The sequence below is a fragment of the Mus caroli genome, unplaced genomic scaffold, assembly GCF_978045245.1.
Source record: "Mus caroli unplaced genomic scaffold, Mus_caroli_1 scaffold_10, whole genome shotgun sequence".
Lineage (NCBI taxonomy): Eukaryota > Metazoa > Chordata > Mammalia > Rodentia > Muridae > Mus > Mus caroli.
In genome coordinates, this window is record NW_028227265.1 from 41,288,665 (window position 1) to 41,307,865 (window position 19,201).

Here is a 19,201-nt window from a genome sequence, read left to right on the forward strand (position 1 = left end):
GTTTTGTTTTTTGCCAAGCTGGAAAAAGCCAGGACCAAGCGGTCTGGGTTCCCCACTGAGGAACTGCCCTCCTAGCTGCCTGGCCAAGGAGGTGAGGAGCCCCTCTCCCTACCAACAGCTGGGCCTCGGCTCACTTCCTTCCCACAAGCCTGGGTCCCAAGGCCTGTCCTGCTGGCTCCCCAGGCCCAGACCAAAGAACAGGCACCATCCCACGCCAGAATCACACTTTACCTGGCTCTTCTGAGGCACTGAAGCTGCCCAACCAAGTTCCGTGCCTGCAGGGAAGATGGCTGGGACCTTGATACCCTGGCTCCAGAGGCGTCCAGTCTCACTCATGGGAAGGCTCCTTCTACCGGCTACCTAGTAAGAGTGAGTCACATCAGGGGCCCACCACTTCCTGCTCCGCAGCAGCGGCAGAGGGCTAGTTAGCTAAGGCTGGGCCCTGAGCTCTGCTCAGTTCTCGCTGTGGTGGGGGGGTGTGAGGAGGGCCCCTCTTCCAGACTGCAAGCCAGCCACAGGAGTGGGGGAGCTGCCAGGCCAGGCTCCCAGCTCCAATGACTTCATGGAAATTTGAAGCTTGAAGCTGGAACAATTTTTTTTTTTAATTATAAAACAAGAAGTGAAAACTTCCATTAGAAGCCCCAAGACAACGGCTTCAACCAGAGAGCAGATGTGTCCTTATCGAACAATAAAAGCAGACGGTTGGGCACAAGCCTGAGCCTCAGGCTCAGCCACTCCCAGAGAGGCCCCTTCCCTCACTGGACTCATTCCACCATAATGAGGTGGTGGCCTGGGGCACCCATTTGAGAAATCACAGGTCTTTCTGCACTTCACATATGCCCCAGTCAGGACTCGGGTAAGAGTAAGGTCCAGGCTCAACCTTAGGATTCTGATTGCGAAACAGCAGCGCCCCTGCCTGAAGACCCACAATGATCATGGCCATCATGAACCCAGGACGCAAATCCAGCTGCCCTTTTTCCTGTGGTCACAGAGGAAGTCAGGGCCAACACAGCAAACTGCAAAGGTCTGGGAGCCAACGAGCAGACAGACAGAGAGCATTCACTGTCTGTCCTCCTGCCTGGTCCTCAGGCTGCACCCAACCTGGGATTATTGCCTACCTTTTCTCCGGACAACCCAATCCCATGTGAGCCCCTCAAAGCAAGGCATGGCTCCCCCTCCCACAATGTGGGACATTCCTGGTATAGCCCCAACTTCCATCCTTCCCCTCTGTTGGCTGTCTTCCCACAGGCAGCTATATTGCTGAGAGCTATATCCTCTGTGTCTCTGCATCCAGAACACACTAGCCAAGTACCAGAACATGGGTGGGATTTCAGAGGCAGAGTCCCTATGCTGGGCTATCCTGGGTGGCCTGCAGATCTGCTGTTGAACCACACAGGACTCTGGACTATTACAGAAGCTACAGAAGGGCAGAGAGAAACCAGACATTAGCACACCCTTCACCGAGCAACTGTCGCCTAGGCCTGGGTGCTCCAAAGCAAAGAAGAAAGAGGTGTCCCAGAGGAAGAGAATAAGCAAGAGCCTCGGCCACGTACATAGCTGGAAATGACTTCGGAAGATGATACTAAGATCACCCACAGAGCCAGCAAGATGGCACAGTGGCCAAAGGAACCTGCTGCCAAGCCTGCGAACCTGAGGTCAACCCTGGAAACCCACATGGAAGAAGGAGAAAACCAACTCCCTCTCCCACAGATTCTTCTCGGACCTCCACGCGTGCACCATGGCATCTGCATGTGAACATCACACACACACACTAAATAAAAATGTAATAAAACATTTTAAAAAATAGATTACCCACAATCCAGTAGCAAAAAGAATTGCTGGGCCATAGTGGTGCACACCTTTAATGCCAGGACTCGGGAGACAGAGGCAGGTGGATCTTTGTGAGTTCAAGGCCAACCTGGTTTATGGAGTGAGTTCTAGGCCAGTCAGAACTACATAGTGAGATGATCTCTCTCCCTCTCTCCCTCTCTCCCTCTCTCCCTCTCTCCCTCTCTCCCTCTCTCTCTCTCTCTCTCTCTCTCTCTCTCTCTCTCTCTCTCTCTTTCTCTCTCTCTCTCACACACACATACATACCAATAAATAATAATAATAATTAAAAGACAGGCTCCACCCAAGCATGATGGGACATACTTGTAGTCCTAGATACTCCAAGGACTGAGGCAGGAGGATTGCTTCAACTCAGGAATTTCCCATCAGCCTGAGCAACATGAGCAGACTAGTGAGGCCCCGTCACAAACAAACAATAATAAAAAATAAAATAGACAAAAATTAAGCACATGTTTCAGCAACGATGCTGCTTAAATGATGGAAAGGTACCTAGTGCCACAAACCAGCAAAAAATGAAAAGCCACCAGGATTCTGCTGTGCCACTGGGACAGTGAGGCTTAGAAGGAGAATGCCAAGTGTTGACAAGAATGTGACTCAGTGCCAGCTCTCACATCCTCCTGACAGGAATGGAAGGAAACACTTGGGAAGATGCTTGGAGTGCAGATGCTTCCCCCGCGGCTCCACATTCAGGTGCGCATCTGATTCACGTGCACGATTGGCAAACTGAAAGCAGCCTGCCTGTCCAGGGACAGTGACGAGACAAGCCAGCCTTCCTAGACCTGGCCCACACAAGCTACACTGCAGTAAGTAGGTGGCTCGCTGATCAGAAGTCCCCACACAATGACCAGAGTGAGAAGAAGGGTGCTCCCAGGGCAGCGCCCCGAGGGAGCCTGCTGACAAGAGGACACAAGGGACCTTCTGGGGTCAGAGGGACTCTACCTCTCCCTCTGGTGTTGACCACACTGGTGTAACTCCACCTCTACCCCTTCACATCAGTGTCCTTGACGGTCTGAATTACACATCTTTTTCTCATGGTCACCGATAAATGGCCATTTATTCATGAGGCTTGGGCATGGGCACTCTAAGACTCACAGGCCTGGACTACACCAGAGGACAAGACTTGAGTTAGGCCCAACAAAAGGAGGCTACAGCCAGGATGAGAAGGGACCCAGACCCTGACTGGAGCTTGAAAGCAGGAAGAGCCCAGGAGAGGATGGAGGCTGGCTCCACCCCTCTGGTAGGGAAGACCCAGGGGCCTGGAAGTTCTCAGGCTAATGGAGATAGGAGCCCTCTGCCCCGTTGGTAACTCTGAAAGGTGACCTCAGAAGCAGGGGAAAGCATGCAGAAGCTTGGTCACTGGTGAGGATCCTAACTGTGGGAGGGAGGAGGGACCCGGAAGACTGGACATCCAGAGATGGCAGGAGCTTCCTGCTCTCTCCTGGGCCCCTGTCTATCTGTCCTTGAAGGATATGGCACCCCACGCCCCCAGGCACAGCCCTCACCCCATATGTCACCCTTCCCTGAGGTCTTCTCAGCACTGACCCCTGGTGCCCCCTGTGGTCACATCTGACACTTGACTGTGTTCTGGGCAGCACAGCTGACTCCACAGGAATAACTCATTAATTCCCCCATTGTCTGACCCCACCTCCTCCTCAGAGTGGGGTGGCATGGGTGGTCAGAGGATGCACAACAGAGCTCCGAATAACAACTTGCTGGGAACCCATTGTCACCTCTGCCTGATTCCACAGCTGTACCGTCACCACCCCTTTCAACCCTCCCTGGGAGTAAGGCAGGACCTTCTTATGGGAGCCAGGTCCTCAGGACCTCCAAACCCTGACCCATTGGGCTCCCAAACCTGTGAGGGTGTTCCGTCTTCCCCCAACTCCCCCAGAACCCTGTGTCCTCGGGCCTGGGAAGCAGCAGACAGGCAGACTGGTTTCTGCAGGTCCCACCACTAAATCTTTCTGTCCAGGGCTCCACCCAGCCTCTTCTCCAGGGCTAGACACAAAACTGACCTAGAGTCCTCAGGCTAGGAGTCAGCAGGATGAAGACAACCACACCACAAGCAGGGTACACAGATCGGAAAAGCTCTGCAATGAGATGTAGGGTCCCAACTCAGGAAAAGTCATCTCTATGCCAGGAAGGGTTTGGTCTCTACGGAAAGGTCCCAAGATGGGGCTGCTGCCACGTGCTGGGTTGGCAGGGGCAAACGAGGCACAACTGACAGTCAGCCAAGCGACAAATGATACTGAGTGCTGAGCAAAAAGCATGACCCAGTTTGTCAAACCCAGATGTGGAACCCTGCCCCCACGGGAGAAACCCCCACAGCACCCCAGTGCCTTTCAAACTCTGGGCAGCTTCTGCAGGAGCAGGCGTGAGGAGAGAAGCCGCCTTCACTCCGTCCCATCACCTCACAGCTGTGGTCTTCCTCCCCTGCCTCAGGGGTTCAGCACACTGTGAGCAATCGGCTGGAAGCTCACACCAGCCCAGTTCCTCACCCCAGAGCAATGAAGCCTCACAGACAGAGCTTAGCTTCCGTGTGTGTGACCTCACCCTAGCCGCAGCATTCCAGTGAGCCTCTGTAAAGTCAAGACTATCCTACACTGATGGTTGAGACTGTGAGGGTTCAGTTAAAGAGACAGGCAGGGATGCTGGCTGGCGTTATCCTCCCAGTTCCAAACCCAGGAGCCTGCCTCCTGCCCACTCTCCTCGTGGGAGTTTACATGGCTAACTTGTACCTCAGGATCAAGTCTCCTTTCTCACCCCCTCAGATCCCAACACTCAGCGCAACTCCCTTTCCACCCTGTCTCCCTTACGTTACCATCCAACCAGGCCCCTTCCCTTCCTGGTCTACAAATCCTGTCAAGTCAGGTACAGCAAGCCTTCTTCCAGGCCCCAGGTTCACCGCCATGGGTCCCTCCACAGAAAATAGGCAACACTAACCTGGGCATCTCCCGAGTCCTGGAGGTGTACTTGTGACCAGCAAGAGTCAAGGAAGGGACAGGCATGGGTGGGACTTTTAGATGGACCACTATGGCTTATAGGGGAGCAAGACTCCCATAAGGAGCTGTTCATAAGGCTTTGGGCCTGTGAGGACTCCAAGGACCCTGCTTCCTGGTATTCAGATCTGACATATCCCTTATTCCCTTTGCAACCACTAAAAACAAAACAAAACAAAACAAAACAAAACAAAACAAAACAAAACAAAAAAGATTACTAAAATCACATGGGACCTCTGAGGTCAGGGAAGCCATCATGGCTTCTCTCTTGGATTAGCCCCTTTAGAGGAAGCCATCTTGGGAGCAGATTCCCAATCCTTCTATCAGGCTTGCAGCTTCCTGGGCAGTCTGGCTACAGTCTCAACTGACCTCAAATCAGAGCCACTAGGCCTGAAGGTCTGACCACTGAAACCAAGGGAAAGCCAACAGACAAGGTAATAAGTACTGAGAAGTGTGTCACAATGAAAGAACCAGAGAGCTATACAGAGCGGTCTTCACGGCCATCGGAGCCCCTGGGTCCAGCTGCCCAAGGCTCATACCAGAGCTCCCCCGGGTTCGATTTCCTTCCTTTACCTTGGATTGGAGCAGAGTGTCTGATGTGCTTCCAAGAGACTGGCCTCTTTCCCTCTCACAGGGCAGCCCTACCTGTTCAGAAGGACCCAAAGCACCTCTAGTCTTTTGCCTCAGAGCCCCCACAGAAGGGACTTTCCCTCCAGCAAGAGCAATTTACAGGACCTCGTGGTGTTTCTGTCAGACTGAACTACAGCAGTTTCTTCCTGAGACAGTGCAGTGTAGGCGCATGGAGCCCACTCTGCAGGAGGCAGCAGGCTTCCCTCCAGTCCACTGTCACCTTCCTGTCACTCCATGCGCTGGCCTGTCAGAGGGGGCTTGCCAACCTTGTGGTCCTGTCACTCTGCCTCCCTGCAGATGGATTTTTCCCTGAGGTCTGAGGGGCATTCCAATGCTTAGACTCACCTCTTCCAAACCAACTCCTCCCAGCCTGGGCTCAGAGACACACAGAGATCCCTTCCTGTCCAGGCCGGGCACATAGACAATGTTCTGGTTACGCCTTCATACCACAGACAGACAGCAGGGTTTCCAGAGGGAAGGAACTTACTAGGGTCACACAAGCCATGATAAGCTAAGGAAAAGCTAGGGCCTCAAGGCTCCGAGTCTCTGGTGGTCCAGGAGGATGAGCATCACAGCTGCTCCAAATGTCCATCTCACTAAACAGCATGCTTTCCCAAATCCAGCTCCCCCCCCCCCAGCAGGGGCCCTGAGTAGAAACGTCCTACCTGCTGCTTGGCCTAGTCTCAGGAGAGGTAAGAAGAGAGCCCTACCCCCCGCCCCCGATGGCTCTATGATCACCAGATGTTGGCCAGGCCTGAGAGAGAGGGCTTTTGCAGAAGGAAGAGGGCAACCCAGGTCACGGTATGTTGAGTAATAGCAGAGACGCCTAAACGAACAGATGTGAAAGCAGTGGCCCTGCCAGCCAAATGTCTGATTTCACTTTGAAAGATTTGGCAGTAGGGCCCCCGCCAAGTGCCTGACCTTTCCTGTATCCAGTTCAGAATGGCCTTGGGAGGGCAGAGAGGAAGACCCATCCCTTCCAACACAGCCCGGGAAGCAACTGGAGCAAGGAGTGCAGCCTGCCGTGCACCAGGCCCTGGGTTCACACCCAGCTCCACACAGAGGAAAAAAAAAAAAAAAAAACATCACAGCCAGGACCACATAGAAAAAAAAAATCAGAAGAAGATATTCTAGGCCTTAAAAATTATGACTGTATGTCAGCAATTAGCCTCTTTTTATTTTATTTTGCCTTTTAAGAAAAGGTCTCTAGCCCAGGCTGGCTTTGAACACTCTACGGTGCCAAGTGTGACCTTGAACTCCTAATCCTGTGGGCTTCCCTACCACACCCTATTTATGTTGTAGTGTAGATAGAATCCAGAGCCTCCGAGATACTGGGCAAACCTTCTACCAACTGAGCCACCAGTGAGGTGGGCAGGAGATAAGCATCGCCCACATGCATGCAGCAAATGAGAAATACAGCAGCAACAAGACTCATCTGGATCTGAGCTTTTGTTTTGTTTTTTTAGAAGATTTTTTTTAAAAAAGGATTTATCTATTTTATATATGTAAACACACTGTCACTGTCTTCAGACACACCAGAAGAGGGCATCGATCCCATTATAGATGGTTGTGAACCACCATGTGGGTGCTGGGAATTGAACTCAGGACCTCTGGAAGAGCAGTCAGTGTTCTTAACCGCTGAGCCATCTCTCCAGCCCTTATTTTTGTTTTGTTTTGTTTTGTTTTGTTTTTTTTGAGACAGGAGGTTTCATTATGTAACTCTGGCTGTCCTGAAACTCACTGTGTACACTAGGCTGGCCCCAAACTCCTGGAGATCCTCTTGCCTCTGCCTCCTCTGCCTCTGCCTCTGCCTCTGCCTCTGCCTCTGCCTCTGCCTCTGCCTCTGCCTCTGCCTCTGCCTCTGCCTCTGCCTCTGCCTCTGCCTCTGCCTCTGCCTCTGCCTCTGCCTCTGCCTCTGCCTCTGCCTCTGCCTCTGCCTCTGCCTCTGCCTCTGCCTCTGCCTCTGCCTCTGCCTCTGCCTCTGCCTCTGCCTCTGCCTCTGCTCTGCCTCCTGAGCACCCAGGCACCTACAGCACAAGCAGTGGTGTCCACCTCAGGATTGTTTGTTTTTCCTGGTAGAGCACTTGAAAGTCCCCATAAGCACGGCATGCATATTATGAACAGTAATCACTGTACTGGGCCGTTGCTCTCTTGAATAAAGTGTTCCATCTAATCAAGAGGCCTGCTGCCCACTCCTTACTTCTGAGTTTGATTATTTTGTACCTCACAAAGGTGAACGTGGGCAGTATTTGTGCTTCTTGGCCTTTCCTGACTATTGTCAATAATAAAATGTCTTCCTTTTATAGGCTACATAGTACTTCATGGAATAACTATGTAACAAATATTTCCACCATGTATCTGCTGATGGGACCAGAGGCTGCCTCTGTGCCTCCCAATGGTAGATGGAGTGGCTACAGACATGGGAGTGTTGATAGTGTCTCTTTAGCAAACCGATTTCAAGGGTTTTGGCTACATACCCAGTGCTGGGTCATGTGTTAGCTCTGCTCCTAGTTTCTTGAGATGCCTCCTCTTGGTTTGCAGTAATGGCCACACTGACTCCATTTCCACCAGCACTGTACAAGGGTTTCCTGTCTCCACAGACAGCCAACAGTCGTCTGTCATCGTTTTGCTAATAGCCATTCTGACAGGCGTGACGTAGCCTCTCCTTGTGGTTTTGCCTGTATGCTTTCCTGATGACTAACGAGCATATCGGTGTGTGTCCGTTGTCCACTGGTAGCCTCGTGTCTGTGCATGCCCTTTGCCCATTTTAAATAAGGCTCCTTAGTTTCTTGCTATTATTTTACTATCTCATATAGTTCAGACATTAACCCCTTCTTAGATGTTCAAATATTTCCTAGTTCTCACACCATTTCTTTTCATGGCTGCCTCCTTGCCCATGCATAACCTGAGATTAAAATCCAGATTTCCCAGCCCCCCTCCCTTTCTCTCTCTTCTTCAAGAAGTTTTGAAGTTCTGTAGTCTCAGGTTTTATGCCTCTTGATCTTTGGGCTGTGTGTGTGTGTGTGTGTGTGTGTGTGTGTGTGTGTGTGTGTCTTACCGCCTAATTTCATACTCATAGTTTTCGCTGTCCTTGTCCCTTTGTGTTTTCTTGGCATCTGGCTGGAACCAGGCATAATACACAGCTTCACTGCTGGGCGTTCCCTATCCAGTTCCGCTATGCTATCACCATACTCTTAATTTCATACGTTTTGTGGCATAGTTTAAAACCAAGACATGATGCATCTTCAGCCTGAGTCTTTTTGCTTGAGATAGCTTTGGCTATTTGGGGTCACTTGTGGTTGTACATCAATTTTGCAGTAATTTTTTCCTATTTCCATGAAAACTGTTGTTGGAATTTTTATAGAGGTTCTACTCAATCTGGGGTGATTTGAACATTTTAACAGTATGAACCCTTCCAATCCATGAACATGGGATATATGTCCATCTATTTTTTGGTTCGGTTTCTTTCATCAGTCCTTGATACACCAGATAAAGTCTGCAGAGCTTTTGTCTCCTTTATAAATGTATTGCTAAGACTCTCCTGGGCTGTGATGCTGTTACAGTGGGATTTATTTCTTCTCTGGCTAGGTCCCTGTGAGTGTGTAGAAACACCGCATGCCGGGCGGGGTGGCACTCGCCTTTAATCCCAGCACTCAGAATGCAGAGGCAGGCGGATTTCTGAGTTTGAGGCCAGCCTGGTCTACAGAGCGAGTTCCAGGACAGCCAGGGCTATACAGAGAAACCCTGTCTCAAAACAAAAAACAAAAAACAAGAAACAAGAAACAAAACACTGCTGATTGTGGTGTGTGTGGAGTCTGCACCCTAAAATAAATTTACTGCATTCCTTTATCAGTGCGAACAGATTTGAGGGTCATGTGTGTGTTCCAGAATTATTATCTGTTTGTAAAACAGAACAGACTCCAACTTCTACGGATGAAGTGATCCGTTGTCTGGAAGGGGAAGTGTGTGGGTGGAGATGACTCGAGGCTAGCCGGGCAATGTAGGCTGGGGATGAGTCTTTTGCACACGCTCATTTGTCCTTAATGAAATGGTAAAACATCCCCATCAGAGCTCTGGTGCCTGTTGGCTCATCCCAGTGACTTGTAGCACCTTCTACAGGTGAGGAATGTGTGGTCCTGACAGGGATGGTGGCTCAATGGGACCTCAGCCAGTGTGCCTTGCTCCCAACGGGAGGGAAGACAGACCAACATAGCCTCCCCCCAGCCTTCGAGACTGTCTTTCTGGAAGTATATAGTAGGTTGCATAGCCTCTGCCTCTCCATCACCTGTCAATCAGAGCACTCCTCCCCCCACCCCCCATACTTCACCTCATCTGTTGGGCTCAGATTACAGGTTCCAGTCCTAACAGCATCTCATGCCTGTCCTGGCAGAGCCCTCTCTAAGGAGCTCCTTCTCCCTGTCTCAGCCTCCAACCACAAAGGAGCTTACCAGGTAGCAGAAAGCACTCAGAGCCTGCAATGTCCACACCCCAGATGTAGCTTAACATAAACCAGTGTTTGTCTGCAGCCACTGCTGTGTCAAGAAAGGGACCCATTTTAGCTTAGCCTAAAAAGTGTTTCCCACTACATGCAAGGATATGGTTGCTGGCTGTTTGAGCAGAGGGTGGTTTGAAGCGATAGTTTAACATTTAAGCGTACAGGCTGCTCTCAAAGAGGATCTGTGTTCCCTTCTCCACATACATGTTGGCCACCCACAACCACCTGTAACTCCGGCTCCAGCGGATCCAATACCTCATGCCCCTTGCCTCTGCGGGTACCTGCACTCACATGCATATGGCACCCTCTCACACCACCACCACCACATATACATGAACATAAATAAAAATACAAATTTGAAAAATATTGGGAACACTCTTAAGGTCCAGCTGCAGGGCTCAGGAAAACCAGTAAACTCCCCTGGTTGAATGCTGGTCTGTCTGAAAACCCTTAGTCTCCAGTCCCCAATGCCACAAAGAGCAGGCTCATGGGGCCTTCTTCTTTAAGAGCAGTCAGGAAATCTCTGCTGCTCTTTTTTGTATTGGAGACTGAACCCAGAGCCCCACACGTGCCAGGCAAGCACTCTGCCTCTGAATTACATCCCCAACCCTGCTTTTGATTATTCTGTTTGATCTGTGTGTGTGCGTGTGTGTGTGTACATGTTCATGTACGGGACCACATATGTGCTAGCTGTCATTTCATGCATGCACATGTGCCCCTATGTGAGGCTTATTGGCACTAAGACGCCGTCCAAAGTCATGTTCTCACCTTATTATTATTTTTTTTTGAGACAGGCTTTCCCACTGAACATGGAGGTCACCAACTTGGCTAGACAGGCTGGCTAGCCTACCCTGAGACTATCTTCCAAGCAAGCTTTGGCATTACAAGTGTGTGTCCCTGCACCTGGGTTTTTATGTAGGAGCTAGAGATCCAATCACAACCTCATACTTGCCCGGCAAGCACTTTGCTGACAAAGCTTGCTCTCTAGGCTCACCCTCACCTTTTAAGTCAAGACAGGGTCTCACTAAGTTGCTCAGACTTTTCTGAAACCTGCCCTATAGTCCAAGCTGCCCTTGAACTTGTGGTCCTCCTGCCTCAATCTATGGAGTGTAGCCAGGACAGGACAAGTCTGTGTGTGTGTGTGTGTGTGTGTGTGTGTGTGTGTACATACATGCATGCACTCATGGGTACAAACTCCAAAGGTTAAGAAATAGGCTGAAAAGACATATCCCAGTATCCAATGCTCTTCTTTAAAAAGAAAAGACCCAATCCCTGCATGCTAGTGCACACCTGTAATCCTAGCACTTGGGGAGACTGAGGCAGGAGGATCAAGAGTTCAAGACTAGCCGGGCGTGGTGCCACACGCCTTTAATCCCAGCACTGGGGAGGCAGAGGCAGGTGGATTTATGAGTTTGAGGCCAGCCTGGTCTACAGAGTGAGTTCTAGGACAGCCAGGGCTATACAGAGGAATCCTGTCTTGAAACAAACAAACAAACAAAAGAACCCAAAAAAAACAAAACAACAACAAAAAAAAGAGTTCAAGACTAACTTGGGATACATATCAAGACCCTGTCTCAAAACCCACCCCCAAAAAGAGGGGAGCAAAATGTGGCTGTAGGGGTTCATTCCCACATTATCACTGTAGTTTCTGACTTTTTATTTCAATAATCAAGTTGGGATGTTTCCAGAAGTTAGTAATGAAAGCCAACCCAAGATAAGGACCATGATACAAAGCCTTCCGGCCGGAAGGCAGAAGGTGCTCTCACATCCACTAATCACAACTGTGGCCTGGTTAAAGACTCCTGAGGGTCATAAAACCAGTTTCCCTGTCTGTCACACCAACTGAAGCCCCTCTCCATCTTCACAGGGCCTGGTCCCTCTTCTGTGAGGTAGAAACTGCAGTGCACATGCATAGGGTCACATACACCATGCCTGTGGCCACTACTCCTCCCACGAGCTCCTCTCCTGCCTAAAGACCCTGTCCCCAGGCTTTTAGACCAGCTATGTCCAAAGCCATTCTATCCTCATTGGCAGAATGGTCCTTGAAGGAGGCCCCAGATGTATGTGTCCCCATTTTACAGAGAATAACCCAGAAGCTCAGAAAAGAAGTGGCTACTTCCTTTATAAGCCAAGGTAAGGCAGAAACTACATGGGCCCTCTGTAAGCACCAGCCCCACCCACCCCTGGTCAAAAGAGAAAATGGTAGTTTTGTATAAAGTTGTGTAGCAATCGATCCAAAAAAAAAAAAAACCTAAGCACTCCTGGGCTCCTACTGTGGATGCCCTGGAGTCTGCACTGTGGACCTGAGCAAACTAAGCGACCTCTCTGGCGTTTGACGGCTGTGACCTGCTTGCAACACCGAGAACTAAGACCTGCCTCTCCATGGGCGTGGTGGTGCACGCCTTTAATCCCAGCACTTGGGAGGCAGAGGCAGGCGGATTTCTGAGTTCGAGGTCAGCCTGGTCTACAGAGTGAGTTCCAGGACAGCTGGGCTACACAGAGAAACCCTGTCTTGAAAAACCAAAAAAAAAAAAAAAAAAGACCTGCCTCTCAAGTTATTTTGACAGTGAGACAGGACATACTTGGGGTGTGTTGAAATAAGGAGAATAAAAATTTCAGGAAAGTCTTAAAGAATTCTATACTCTTTCTGCTGATTTGTATAGTTGACCTGTTTTCCTTATTGTCTGTCTGTATAGATCTCTTTAATAGTTGTGTGTGTATACCTGTGTGTGTGCGCATGTGTGAGCATGTGTAAGTGTGTGTATGCTTGTGTGTATACCTGTGTGTGTGTGCTTGTGTGTGTACCTGTGTGTGTGTGTGTGCATGCACATACAAGAGAAAGTGAGACTGTGTGTGTGTATGCATCCAAGAATGTGTGTGAGTGTGTATATGAGAGTGTGTGTAAACCTGTGTGTGCATGCTTTTGTGTGTGCATGTGAGCTTGTATGTGAGCATAAGAGTATATGAGTGCATGTGTGTGTCTCTGTGTCTGTGTGTGTGTGCGCATGCACATATGCATGAGAGCACATGTGTGAGTGTATGTGTGTGCACGTGTGTGATTTTTGTGGTGCTAGGATGGAACCCAGGGCTTGGTGCAGGAACCCAGGACAAATGCCCCACCATCCATCACACGGTTCTTATCATAAAACATCCGTATCTCATTTCCAGTACGCTGCTGTCATAGCCTTTCCAGCTTTCTCAGTCCCGGGCTCCCACGCTGCAGCTTACTCTCAGGTCTCTTTCCTAACCTTCAGCCGGAGCTGGTCCATGGCCTTTAATTCTTACCCTCTCCATTTTACAGACGAAAAGCCTAGCTCAGAGAGATTGCTTGCCCAGAGTCACACTACAAGAAAAGAGGAGTGGGGGACTAAGCACAAGGAGGTACCCCTCAGGGCTGTACACTTCTCTCCAGGCCTCAGTGTGTCAACAGCAGCCTCCGTTGTAAGTAGCTGAGACCGGGCTCCCTCTGCAGCAGGTGGCAGCTGTGCACAGCCATCTCACTTAGCAGGTGGCCATTAAGAAGAACCTTTCTGTGCATGCTACCTGGGGTCCTGCTCAGCTCCCACACTTGGCTGGCTATGGCCCTGGCCATGTGCCACCTCCTCATTCTGTGTCCCCAATTAGCCATTGGAAGATCAACACTGTCCTCAGGCAGAGAAGACTTCCACTGGGACAGAGGTACCTGTCTTTTCTTGTTTGGATGTGAGGGATATGGGGATGCGGTGGGTACATACATGTATATGTAAAGGTCAGAAGTCAAACATATTTGTCCACTTCTCAGAAACCATCTTGTTTCTTAAAACAGACTTTCCCATTGCCCTGGAGCTCGGTAGTTAGGCAAGACTGAATGGCTGGCAAACCCCAGGGATCTGTCTCTCTCTGTCCCTCTTGTGCTGGCTTTACAAGTGTGTGTGTGACATCACTCAGCTTTTTGGTGTGGTGTGGTTTGTTACTGTTTTGTTTTGGTTTGGTTTTTTGTTTTTTTAGATGAGGTCTGTCAGACAGGAGGTGGTGGAGCACCTTTAATTCCAGCACTTGGGAGACAGAGGCAGATGAATCTCTGAGTTCAAGGCCAGCCTAATCTACAGAGCAGAAACCTTCATGAAAAACTGAGAGGGGGTGGGGTGGGGCTCAACATAGCCCTGCTGGGTCTGGAACTCCTCTGTAGACCGGGCTGACCCAGAATACAGAGATCCACCTGCCTCTGCCACTCGAGTGTGCCACCACACCTGACCCATCCAGCTTTTCTAGTTCTGGGGATTAAACTTGGGCCATCATGTGCAAGTGCTTTACTGACTGGGCTATCTCGAAAGCCCTTGCCTTTTCTCTTCCTAGAACAGCAACAGCAGTCCAGGCCACTATGTTCAAAAGGCAAAAGAGGATAAACACTCCAGAGACAGTGCCTAAATTCCCAAGAGCTCCAGATCGTTTGCCTGACCCACAGACCAGCCAGGCTGATGATGACACCATCTCTGAAGCCAGGACCTGAAGGCTTTCCAAAACAGGCTAGAGATGCGCAAGCCAGAGGGGGAGAAACTCCAGAGCAAAGGCTGGGGGGTGAGGGGGTGGGGACAGGGAAGTAGACATAACTGCAGAGCATATAGGGAGGTTCAGCCTGAAGCATCCTGGGAGAACAGCAGGAGTCACTGGGCTGAGCCTACACTTAATTCAGCTGTCTTAGAGGGGGACTGTGAGCCAGCGCCCAGTGGACAGGGCAAGGGAGTCACCCCAGAACCTAAACCAGACCCCCACTCATCCTTCTGGGGACCAGGAAGCACTGGCTCTCAAACAAAAGCTGTCACTAAGCTTGCCACCTCCACCCTTGGCCTACTGTCCCCAGGAAGGAAATCTGCTGACCCTCAGTTATCTCGCCATCTGCCCTCTGTCCAGCCTCCCCTCAGCAGGGGACACAGCACACATCCCAGACCCTGCTCTGCATAGCGGACCCTCAGGCTGGGCCTTCTGCCTGTGTCCCAGGTCTTTTTGTTGGGACCAAAACACCTCATGACCTCACCATAGGGAGCTCCAGCAGATGCCCAGCTTCATGCAAAGCCAAGTGTTACATGCCCAGGATTGCTGTAGAGAACTCACCAGAATGAACATAGAAGGAAAAAGATTGGCCTCTCCTCCCCTACTGTGACGTTTTGAAAACACCGCCTAAATCAGATAAATGACATCAACGAACTTCTCCAAAGATTCCTCTACAAAGATCACACTCCACAGATAAGCCAGGCTGCAGTGTGGACACAGGGGGCAAGGACAAACCACCCCTACCTTCCCTATCATCCAGTGGCCTCTGGAGGGCAGGACCACCTGAGACTAGCTTAACTCACCCACCTGCCCTGCTGGTAGGACCAGTAGAGTGACTGAGGTTCCTTTAGGAAGGGGACATAGGCCAACCCCCTATGCCCAGTCACTAAAGAGGGGCATCCAAGAACAGAGATGCAGTGCATAGAAGGTACCAGAAGGGTGAGGTGGCCAGGCAGGCATTGGACAAGCAATATGGCCTTTCTCCCCTCAGGTGATCTCAGCCCTATTGGAGACTCTGCCTTTGGGCATGGGAGTTCGGTTCACAGGTCAGACACGCCAGCATCACGTCAGAACTAGAAGAGAAGGCCAGAAGACTAGGCCTTACTCCTAGCTTCACTTGCCTTGACCCTGGAATGTCAGCCTTCCCGACTGTCAGTGGGGCCGCTGAGTCCAGCCTTCCCTAACTCAGGGTACATTGGTACAAGGCATGTCCAGGACCCTTTGGTATTGGAGAACTCAGCCTCCCTCAGGCCTCCTCTGTAGAAGGCCCCAGAAGATAATCCACTCCCCAAATCCCAAGGACATAGAACCCCAAGATGACCCAGTACCTGAGGACCCTCTCTCTATTCAGTACCACAGGAGATGGCTCTGAGATACCTGTCCACACAGACAATGACCCAACTCACTCAGGGGAGGCTGCCTGCCAGTCTGCGTAGGCCCAGCAGCTGCTTCCGAGTGAGCTTGTCTCCTCACAGATCTAGGGACTGACCTTCCTTGTCCAACCAAACTCCAAGTCACCAATGTACGCTATGAGGCCCTGGCCACTTGTAAAAGCAGCATCAGCTCCAACAGTTCCCTTGTCTGCGAGCCTAAAGCTGGCTGCCCAGCCAGTCCCCTGGGCCACTTCGCTGGCTAGGCAGCCCTACTGGTTGTATCCTATCCTCCATCCAGCATCTCGGGGCTCTGGTCCTATTCTTTCTCCAGCTTTAGCTCTGGGTTGGGCCTCTTTAGGAGAGCAGCTACCCTGAGAAAGGCATCCAAGCGCTAGCCAGATCCTCAGCACCTTGCTATTTCCTTCCGGTGGAAGGCATGCGGAGCCAGTGGGGGTCCCCACTCGGCTCACAGCGAACCCCAACCTTTTCGCAGGGTTGAGGGGCCCAGCTTTCTGATGGCTCCAGCTGGGTGATGGCTCTTCATGAGCGTGTCCCTTAGTCACTCTAAGCAGATCACCTAGACCCCTAGCTAGCCCCCCAGCCACAGAGCAGATATTCCCTGCCACCAAGAGCCAAGGGAGGGGTATGAGGCAACCGGTATCCCGGTGGTCCAGAGCCTCGCGCCTCCCGCCTCTCCCCCGGGCTGGGAAGAAAGCTTCAGAGAGAGGGGAAGCGCAGATCGGAGGCGGCCTGCCTGGATCCCGCGCCCGGGTCGGAGAAGCGCGGGCGGAGCCTCCCATGACCCACTCTGTGTGTCCTGTCCCGCGGGATCGGAGGCAAGGACCCCCACAACCACTCCCGTCGCCCGTGCCCAGGGGCGTCCTGGCCCGCGCTCGCACTCACCTGCCGCCACCGCCGAGGGCCCGGGCGCTCTGGAGTTCCCGCCCGCGAGCGCGAGAGCCGGGGCGCCCCCAGCTGGTCACACTGACCGTGCGGGGCGCGGGCTGGGGATCTCGGGAACGTCCCCACACGGTCCCCGCGTAGCCGCCTCAGACCCTGTCACCTGCGGCACTGGGCCATCTCCGGTATCCCTGAGGCTGCAGGAGGGAGCCACGCCCGCAGCCTTAGGTTACCAGCCAGACCTCATCTCCGGGTTCCCAAAGTACCTCTCCCACGTGGTTCACGGCGCCCAGCCCATTCCCACCTCCGAGGAGACCAGAGAGTGATGTCTCAGCGGCTTTCCTCCAGATCTCGCCTGCCCTCTGGCCACGCCCCTGTTTCTGGAAGGCTCCAGGCTGCAACCCATGCTTTCCCGCTAAAGGAAGATGCTCCAACCTCAATCTCCTAGGACCGTTTGAGGCGAGAACCACCCATCCATCTGTCCTACAGGCACAACTCTACTGACCTGAAGGACAAAGCCAGCAAAATAAAGTAGGTGTATAACTTCGTAGTGACCCCTATAACCTGGGGTGGGGCACCAGAGTTGGAAAGAGAAGAAAATCTGCTCTGCTTCTGAGGCTGGTCTTGTAAACAAGAAGGTGCTACTCTGAGCCACCATCAAGTCTGCTCAGTAGGTCATCCAGCTGTGAACCCTTCCCAAGCCTGCTGTCCCCGCATCCTTGTGTCTGTGAAAGGCTTTTCACGCTGATGGAACTGCCCATTTGCTGTGTACATTCTTTTTTTTTTTTTTTTCAGAGTCAACACAGCACAGCCTTGGTGGGATCTGCGCGGTCCTGGAACAAAAAGAGGGGCGGGGCCTGTCTGGTCTCCTGGGACCAGGCACCCTTCTTATAGAAGAGAGAAGAGACTCCAGTAGGTCACAAGTCCACTTCCCTTAGTAGTCCTGCAACCCAACTCAGAGATGGCTCTGTTGGAATCATCTGGAAGGTGTAAACTGACTTGCATTCCAGGTGACCTGAGGTCCCAGCTAAGGCTCATACTGCAACCTTCTGCAAGTCTACCCAGCCTCCCTGAGATTGGCCAGGCATTGCTTTTTGGCCATGCCACAGTGACATGGCCAAGGTGACACTTGCTATCTAGACTGGAGTCTGCTGGTTTCCTCACAGTGATGGTATGTATATGCTTGGCCCAGAGAGTGGCACTAGTAGAAGGTGTGGCCTTGTTGCAGTAGGTGTGTCACTGTGGGCCTGGGCTTTAAGACTCTCATCCTAGTTGCCTGGAAGTCAGTCTTCCACTAGCAGCCTTCAGATGAAGATGTAGAACTCTCAGCTCTGCCTGTACCATGTCTGCTTGAATGCTACCATGCTCTCTCTCATCTTGATGATCATGGACTGAACCTCTGAATCTGTAAGCCAGCCCCAGTTAAATGTTGTCCTTTTTAAGACTTGACTTGGCCATGCTGTCTGTTCACAGCAGTAAAATCCTAACTAAGATACTCACTAAGAGCCCTGGCCTAGGTTCCCAAGAGATGAGCCCATGACAGTGGTCAGATGACAGCCCCCATCAGAACCTTAGCAGTTCCACTGTATCAACAGAAGCTGGAATACAGGGAGCCCTCCTAATTGGTCCCAGAACTCTATGGGGGGGGGGAGGGATGACTTGGTGCAGAGGTGGCATATCCTCTGGCCTTTCTAAGCAGACTGCAAGGAGTCCATCACTCTTTTGGTAGGATGGGAATGACACAATGACTTAGGTCTCTGTCATTTTACGTCATTATCACACAGGCCTGTGACCAGTCTGACAGCAGACGGGAAATCAGAGCTGGAGAATGGGATCTCAACAGGACACGCCGCCAACCCACATGGCACTGTCACAATCCTTACCTCTCCTGTGGACATCCCTATGGCAGCCCGATGGGACACACTAACCCCAGTCGGTAATTATGTTCAAGCAGTGACCAACACTAGAGTCTCCCAAAAGTACAGTGGAGGCAGTCACTGAGTGAGGCAGGTCTGAGTTTCTTACTCAGCACAGTAAGGGCTTGGAGTGCTTGACTTTCTAAGGTTTTTTTTAAAGGCTTTTTTTTTTTAAAGAATTGTTTATTTTATGTATAGGCGTACACTATAGCTGTCTTCAGAAGAGGGTATTGGATCCTGCTACAGATGGGTTGTGAGCCACCATGTGGTTGCTGGGAATTGGACTCAGGACCTCTGGAAGATCAAATGCTCTTAACCGCCAAGCCATCTCTCCAGCCCCCAATTAGTTCAGGTGTAAGGGTGTGTTACCTGCATGTTCATCTGTACACCGGGTATGCAGTACTTGGAGAGGCCAGAAGAGGTGTCAGGCCTCCTGGAACTGCTGTGTGGGTTCTGGGAATAGAACCCTGGTCCTTTGAAAGAGCACCAAGTGCTCTTAACCACTGAGCC

The 19,201-nt window shown here is 51.4% G+C and overlaps 1 protein-coding gene across 3 annotated transcripts in view; it reads right to left on the minus strand.

Annotated features, from left to right (window-relative positions):
• Adcy7 (adenylate cyclase 7) overlaps positions 1-16,989 on the minus strand; it is a 54,740-nt gene extending 37,751 nt beyond the window's left edge. For 2 of the 3 annotated variants that reach the window (XM_029480488.2, XM_021169505.3), the window contains exon 1: positions 232-332. The gene's annotated coding sequence lies outside the window, so the exon portion shown is untranslated. Of the gene's footprint in view, positions 1-231; positions 333-16,778 lie in introns of those variants that run through there. The other variant, XM_021169503.3, reaches the window with a different exon arrangement.
• Between the last annotated feature and the right edge of the window lie 2,212 nt (positions 16,990-19,201).